This window comes from Helianthus annuus, chromosome 11, assembly GCF_002127325.2.
Source record: "Helianthus annuus cultivar XRQ/B chromosome 11, HanXRQr2.0-SUNRISE, whole genome shotgun sequence".
Classification (NCBI taxonomy): Eukaryota; Viridiplantae; Streptophyta; class Magnoliopsida; order Asterales; family Asteraceae; genus Helianthus; species Helianthus annuus.
In genome coordinates, this window is record NC_035443.2 from 71,474,997 (window position 1) to 71,482,777 (window position 7,781).

Genomic DNA, 7,781 nt, shown 5'->3' on the forward strand with positions numbered 1-7,781 from the left:
GAGTTAAATGATTTGAAGCCACGTTATGCGTTGGACGGTTGGCGAAAGTTTATGACTGAGAATAAGTTGAGATTTGGTGATATGTTGCACTTCACATACGTGTTCGGAACAGAAGATCATATTAAATCAAGTTACCTCAGTTTAACAACGACATTTAAGTATGTTCTGATATCAGATATTATAATTATGAATTTTTTGATGGTGAAATTGTAAGTTTTTTTTTTTAAATTATTAACTTGATGTTTTGCTACTATGTATAGCTAACATGATAAAACACTGTTATTAGCACTTTATGTTTTATATATAGATGATATCATGCTTCTTTTTGCTAATAGTAACTGCAACTAGTAGAAACTTGGTTTATTAATCGCAAATGTGACATTATTCTGCATTTATGGTTTATGAATTCAGAATAATGGATGGATGTATATGACTGTATTTGGCATGATGATGTTGTGTTTCATGTTGTCAAAACCAGGGTTTGAACATCTTTTTGACTTTTGGTCAATAGTTAATGGAAATACAAGAACAAACAGTGGTTTGAACATCTGTTTGACTTTTGGTCAATAGTTAATGGAAACCCATGTTAGGTTCAACAGTGTTTTGAAGAGGAAAACAGTGTGAGAAGACAGTAGATATGATTAAGTTAAACATCTGTTTAGATTTAAACAGATGTTTGGCCTTAAACAGATGTTTGGCCTTTAACAGATGTTTGGCCTTTTATATCAGAGGTTTGGACTTAAACAGATGTTTGTGCTTAAACAGATGTTTGGTCATAAACAAATGTTTCACCTTGAACAGATGTTTTTCCTTAAACAGATGTTTGGCCTTCTATATCAGATATTTGGACTTAAATAGATGTTTGGCCATAAACAGATCTGTGGCGTTAAACCAAACATCTGTTTAAGGTCAACATCTGTTTAACTATTGGTCAATATCTGTTTGACTTTTGGTCAACATCTGTTTTAATTTTGGTCAACATCTGTTTTAATTTTGGTCAACATCTCATTTAGTATTCAACAGAACTTTGAATAACTCAATATCTGTTTAATATGTTGTTTCATTTTCTTGAATTCTATGTAATTTTGTAAAGTAGTATAAAAACAAACATTTTTTAAAATCCCAAGTCACCCTATCATTAAAGTAATTTTGTAAAGTAGTTTGTTCTCAACATAATGGAATTGTTGTTGAATAAAGCTATTAATCATTAATTTATATCAATTTTGTAAGTCTGCAGTAATTATTTTTTTACTCTCTGTCAATATATGTTATGCATGGTTTTCTAAGAAATGACCCATGTTTACACACGGGTCTTACCGCTAGTATAATATAATAAAACAATCCAAGAAAAGTCCACATGTCAATACCTCTCTTTCTCAGTTTATTGAAATGCTACGTGCCATTTTCTAATGTTGTGTCAACCATTCAACCAAAACCAAAAGGATCTAAACCCGATATTCTTTACCCTGAGATCAATTTCACTCGAACCCTAACCAGCATCTCCCTCATCATGCTCAAAACCGTCTCCCTCCCCACCACCACTGATTCGCATCTCCATCACTCCCAAACCCTAATCAACCCTATCCACTTCCCTCAAACATACAAAGAGAAAAAGCGGAGATAGAGTTAGAACAAATTATTCTCCCAAATTCATTAAGGCCCAAAACAGCAAACGGGTTTTCAAGAAATGTTGATGGGTTTAAAAAATTGGAAGCTTTTTGACACCTACAAGTTTGACCGCCATCAAAAAAGTCAAAGTTCATCTCTGCAAGGCTTACTCCGTCACCGTTCCGGACGGCCCCGGTGCTGAACCACCGAATTTTTGGGCGTTGATTTTCGATCCTGAAAAAGATTGTACCTTTAAGGTTGATGTTAAAGAGCTTGATTCAAGAGTTCGAGCAGGTCAGATTCTATCACATCATTCGCATATCAACACCTAATTTCGTCTATTTTAATTCCCATACCTTATTCGGTTAAATAGATTTGACTATTTGAGGTTTTTAGGTTTAATTTCGTCTATGTTGATAACTGATTGAAATATGCGTTTCTAAATATAAAGTTTTGTTAAGTTAGAAAATTAACATTTTTTTTGCAGATATTTTTGGCGAATTTTTAAATTGTAAGCTTTTAATTATGTGATCTACGAGGTGTTGTAACAGCCAAGGATTTGCAAATCAGGTAATCATCTTCTTTTTTGATTGACTTTATATTGTTTTATTGACTCTGTTTATGAGTATTGAGTTGTGATAGATTTATAGTTTCTTTATAGTTGCTGGATCATATCTTGAATGGAGATCATGATCTAGTTTGTTGCGAAAGTCGATACCAAACCAGTACCGAAAATATTCTGGTTGGTAAATTCGGTACCCTTACCCGGTACCATTTGCTCATCCCAAACGCTATTATACTGAGTTTAGTTTTTTTTTTACTTTTTTTGTATACCTGTTGAACCGCTAAAATCAAAACGTAATATTCGGTTTATCGGTTATGGCTTAACCGAACTATCGGTTCATTGTTTGATTCGGTAACTTAGGCATATGCATTAAACTTGACTTTGGATAAAGCACAGAACAATTGCTGGAGTAAAAGAAGAGAATACGACAACCGGAGTAAAAGAAGAGAATACAGCAACTGGGATACATTTGGATACATATCAAAGGCTCAATCTTTGTAAAGGGAATAATTGTGTAGGTTTGACTTGGAAAGTAGGAATACATAATGTTTCTAATTCTCTGACTTTGTATGTATTGTGGTGATGGACTAATAGTTTTGTTGGTCCTTGATGGAATAGTATATTTGTTGGCCTTTCAACAAAAAAAAAATATAAAAGTCAACAAATATCTTGTATAAGGCTATGTGCGTGTGTGATTAATTGGTTCATCATAGACATCAAAAGTATCACTTATTCAACTGACTAAAGGTCATCGAACACCCCAAAGTTAACACATAAGGTGAGCTTGGTTCTTATTTTTTAATTATAAAACTAAGATATCATGTATCCAATGATTACCTGTTTATTTACAATACTATCTAGGGAAATCTTGATGGGTTTAAAAAAATTATAAGCTTTTTGACACCTACTGATTTGACCGCCACCCAAAAAGTCATACTTCATCTCTGCAAGGCTTTCTCCACCGCCGTGCCGGATGGCGTCGGTGCTGAACCACCAAGTTTTTGGGCGTTGAGGTTCTGACCTCATTCGCATATCAACACCTAATTTCGAGCAGGTCAGATTCTATAACATCTTTTTTTTATTAACTTGAGATTATTTGTAGACTCTATTTATGAGAATTAAGTTGTGAAAGATTGATAGTTTCGTCATAGTTTTTGGATCATATCTTGATTGGAGATCACGATTTACTTTGTTGCAAATGCTTTATGTTTTAAAGTACTAAAAACATCAAAATTGGATACCGAATCGGTATCGAAAATATTCCGGTTCGGTAAATTCAGTACATGTACCCGGTACCATTTGCTCATCCTTAACGCTATCTATTGAGTTTAGTATTTTTTTTTTACTATTTATATTTGGGTACCTGTTGAACCGCTAAAGCTGAAACGTAATTTTTGGTTAATCGGTTATGGCTTAACCGAACTATCGGTTCATTGTTTGGTTGGGTAACTTAGGCATATACATTAAGCAAGATATTGGTCACAATGGGTGTCACTGACACACCTTTGCAACTTGACTTGAATTTGTATAGGAGCCAGACCAAATAAATGATTCAATTGTGGTTTGGGATATATTCTCAGGCACGTCTATGAAGTCTTGATAGTTTGCACATTCTGATTAATTTTATTTTGGGATTTTAACATTTTGCATTATGATAAATAAAACATTATCAATATGAGATAATAAAGTGAAGAGCCTTAACAATTTTGGACTAATTATTTTATGAGATGTTAGTGCAGTAATGTCTATCGCCTCCGTCAATCCAGTTCGTAGCTGAATCTGAAGAAAACAAGACTTTATGTTGTAATATTTAGGAAAAAGGCAAGGTGGCATTTCTATAATTAATGAGTTCTCTCATTAAGCCCCTTGGTCTATAAATAGAAGAGTTAGGGTTATGTTTTAGAACTTTTGCACATTTGGAAACTTGGAAAGCTTGGAGCTAGAGAGAGAGTCTAGAGAGAGAAAGTGCAAAAGGTGATTCACGTGATTGTACGATTTCAGATCCTTTATAGAATCACAGATTTAGTATGTTTTCGTGTTCGGTCCACGCACGTGTACGGATTCCGCATGTCACACGTGTCGATACGCAATCGTTCGGGAGTCGAAAACCGATCCTACAAGTGGTATCAGAGCAGGAGCTCGATTGCACGGATCAAACACACAATTTCGCACACGAATTCAACAGATTCAGAGTCAATTTCATCCAGATTTGTCAAAATTTCTTCACTTTTTCATCTCCTTCACGTTTCTAACTGAAAATCACCAAATTAAATGAGTTTTTACGGATAAAATCGGCTGATTTTTGGATATTATGTGCGAAAATCATTGATCTATAAGCCTTCAAAATTTCAGATCTTAATTCGAAGTAATTTGGGAGAAATCTAGAATTTTGTGGTTCGAATATCGTGAATATGTTAACTGTTGTTGCTGTTGAAATTGATGTTCACCGATCGGATCATCACCCGATCGGGCGGTAATCCGATTCAACAACACCCCACCCGATTCATTGCATTTCACTAAAGGTTTGACTTTGGTTGACCTACCTGATCGGATTACAATCCGATTCAAGGGACTTGGTTTGTTCAAAAAGTTTAAGGTGCAACGAATCGAGTGGCAATCCGAACGGATTACCACCCTATTCATTGCAAGGTTGACTTTGTTGACTCACCCGATCGGATTATCACCCTATTCATTGCAAGGTTGACTTTGTTGACTCACCCGATCGGATCTCCACCCTATCCAAGACATACCCACCCGATTCAAAGGACTTGGTTTGTTCAAAAAGTTTAAGGTGCAACGAATCGAGTGGCAATCCGAACGGATTACCACCCTATCCAAGACATACCCACCCGATTCAAGGGACTTGGTTTGTTCAAAGGTTTAAGGTGCAACGAATCGAGTGGCAATCCGAACGGATACCACCCGATCCTAATCATTTCATTTGTTTGTGTTTCAGGTGTTTGTCAAAGAATCGGATCTCCACCCGATCGGGCAGCATCGTCACCCGATCGGATCCCCACCCGATCCAAAATACACTGTCACCCGATCAGATCCCCACCCGATCCAAAACACACTGTCACCTGATCGGATCTCCACCCGATCCGTTGTCATCTGATCTGTGTTTCTCTGTTGACTTCTGTTGACCCACTCGATCGAATACTCATCCAATCCAACAGTTGTTTGATAGTGTTTGAACTGATCGTTTTATTTGATCGTTTGTAGGTGATTCGAAGTGATAAAAGAGGCGAAAGATTCGAGGAACGAAAAATTCAAGAAGCATTTCAAAATGTCGGAAATAGGCGACGAGTTTTATAACACGTTCTATAACGCTTTTACATCTGAAGAAACTCCAGTGACACCAAAGAATGCTATAACTGTTATTTCTGAGAGTTTGAATCATGATAACGTGTACGGAAATCATCTGAGACCAGCGAAGCTCATGAATATCGAAGATTATCACTGGTGGTATGAAAGATTTGAGAACTGGGTGCAAGCCTATGCGTATGATAGTTGGATCATGTTGACAATAGGATATGAAAACCAAGAAATGAAAAACATAAATTAATCACACTTAAACAGTTCACAGCTGATGATAAAAAGGAACATTCAAGTGAATTAAGAATGAAAACTCTACTTCAACAATCTATCGGAGAGGATATTTTCTCACTACTTCAGCATGGTGAATCGTAAGCCTGTAAACGAACCGAACGAACACGAACATGAACATATAATCGAACATATTTTTTTGTTCGTGTTTGTTCATTAAGAAATCGGGCATGTTCGCGTTCATTTATGTTCGTTCGTTTAAAGCCTAAACGAACAGTTCACGAACATAACGAACACAAACGAACATAGAAAAATTAACTGAACATATTTGAATAAACATAAATTAACATGATTGAAAAAACAAGTCTAATATATTACATTTCATTCGAAAACACATCTAAATAAGGGTTCATAGATATACTAATTAGTTATATTTATATAAGTAGTTAGAAAACCTATATTTATATAAATATAACTATTTATGTATTTATTAAAATTTAAACGAACATAAACAAACGTTCACGAACATAAAGGAATGTCCATGAACATAAATGAACGAACATAAGGTATGTTCATGTTCGTTCATTTAATTAAACGAACAATTTTTTGTGTTCGTGTTCGTTCGTTTATTAAATAAACGAACATAAACGAACTTCCCGCCGAACAAGTTCATGAACAGTTCATGAACGTTCGGTTCGTTTATAGGCCACTGAAACGTCTAAGTCAATTTGGGAAGTGTTAAAGTTAAAAGCTGAAGGTGGAAAGGATATCAAGAAAAACAAGATATCATTGTTGAAGAAAGAGTTTGACTTGTTCGGTTGCATTAAGAATGAAACTGTCCGTCAAATGATTGAACGATTTTGCCATCTAAAGATTGAAATGGAAAGATTTGGAATTCATAAAGAAAGAGAAGAGATGGTGGATAAACTCGTCGAGGCATTGCCACATGAGGAAGATTGGAAAACCTATGTGATCGTTTTGAAAAATGATGATAAGTTCGACGAGATGACGTTAGAGAGTTTGATTGAGAAAATAGAGGGACATGATTTGTTGCTACAAACAAAACAAGATGTCCAGCTCCAGTTATCAACAGAATGTTGGTTTGTACAATCGCAGAGGAATGCTACAAAACAACAAATCTTCAAAGATCAAAACTGGTTATAGTGCAGAAAAGACTGGTGACTCATCAAACAATAAATCTTCGAGCTATGATCCTGGATACCATTCTTCATCTGCATCTGCATCGTCAAAATCTAATCCAAACCAGGATTGGAAAAATTCTCCACTTTTGAACAATGAGTTTGCTCAACAGCACATGAGCTTCTTAGCTTCTATTCTGGTATCTTATGAAGGTTTAACTGCAGGTAAGATCGGGAATCCAAACATGACGAAGGAGGATTACGATCAAGTTGAATCAGAAGAGATAGAACTCATGGACATTCGCTGGTGCATGGCAAGCGTCATCCGAAGAGCTCAAAGATTCATGGAGATAACAGGCAAAAAGTGCTTGGAAGGCCCAGACATGAAGATAGGTTTTGACAAGAACAAAGTCACTTGCTTTAAGTGTAAACAAAAGGGGCACTTTAAGAGGGAATGCACGAACAACAAAGCCGATGATAGCGTGAATCCTGTTTATGAGGATTACTACAAAAAGGCCATTTATCATCAGAATAACGAGCAACCAACCAGAAAGCAGATTGAAGAAGGATCTTCTGAAGAAAAGAGACAAGCTGTGATGACACTTCATGATCTTAGTGAATCCAGTATACAAAATGAAAAATCTGTGTGGGATAATTTTGATTGGGATAAATACTTTGATGAGGAAGAAGGAGGAGTCAGAATTGTAATTCATGATGATGAAGGGTATGATTGGAGTCAACATGACAAAGTAGTTGGAAAGGCCAAAGCAATGGTTGCTGAAATTAAACAAAGTCGAGAAGAAAGGCATGCTCACATTAGGCTGGATGAAGTGTACGATGCCTACAAGGAAGCAATACAAGCAGGCAGGTGGGGCAAAGAAAAGGAATGCTTTGTCGATCCTCCAGGAAATTCGACAGTTAAT

The 7,781-nt window shown here is 35.9% G+C and overlaps 1 long non-coding RNA gene across 2 annotated transcripts; it reads left to right on the top strand.

Annotated features, from left to right (window-relative positions):
- The first annotated feature begins 1,388 nt into the window (after positions 1 to 1,388).
- On the top strand, positions 1,389 to 2,850 carry LOC110890478. 2 transcript variants are annotated; one of them, XR_004871677.1, is made up of 3 exons: positions 1,389 to 1,902; positions 2,096 to 2,178; positions 2,534 to 2,850. It is a non-coding gene; the product is annotated as an uncharacterized LOC110890478 (long non-coding RNA). The 2 variants fall into 2 exon arrangements; XR_004871678.1 differs by having other exon boundaries at positions 2,570 to 2,850.
- The last annotated feature ends 4,931 nt before the right edge of the window (positions 2,851 to 7,781 follow it).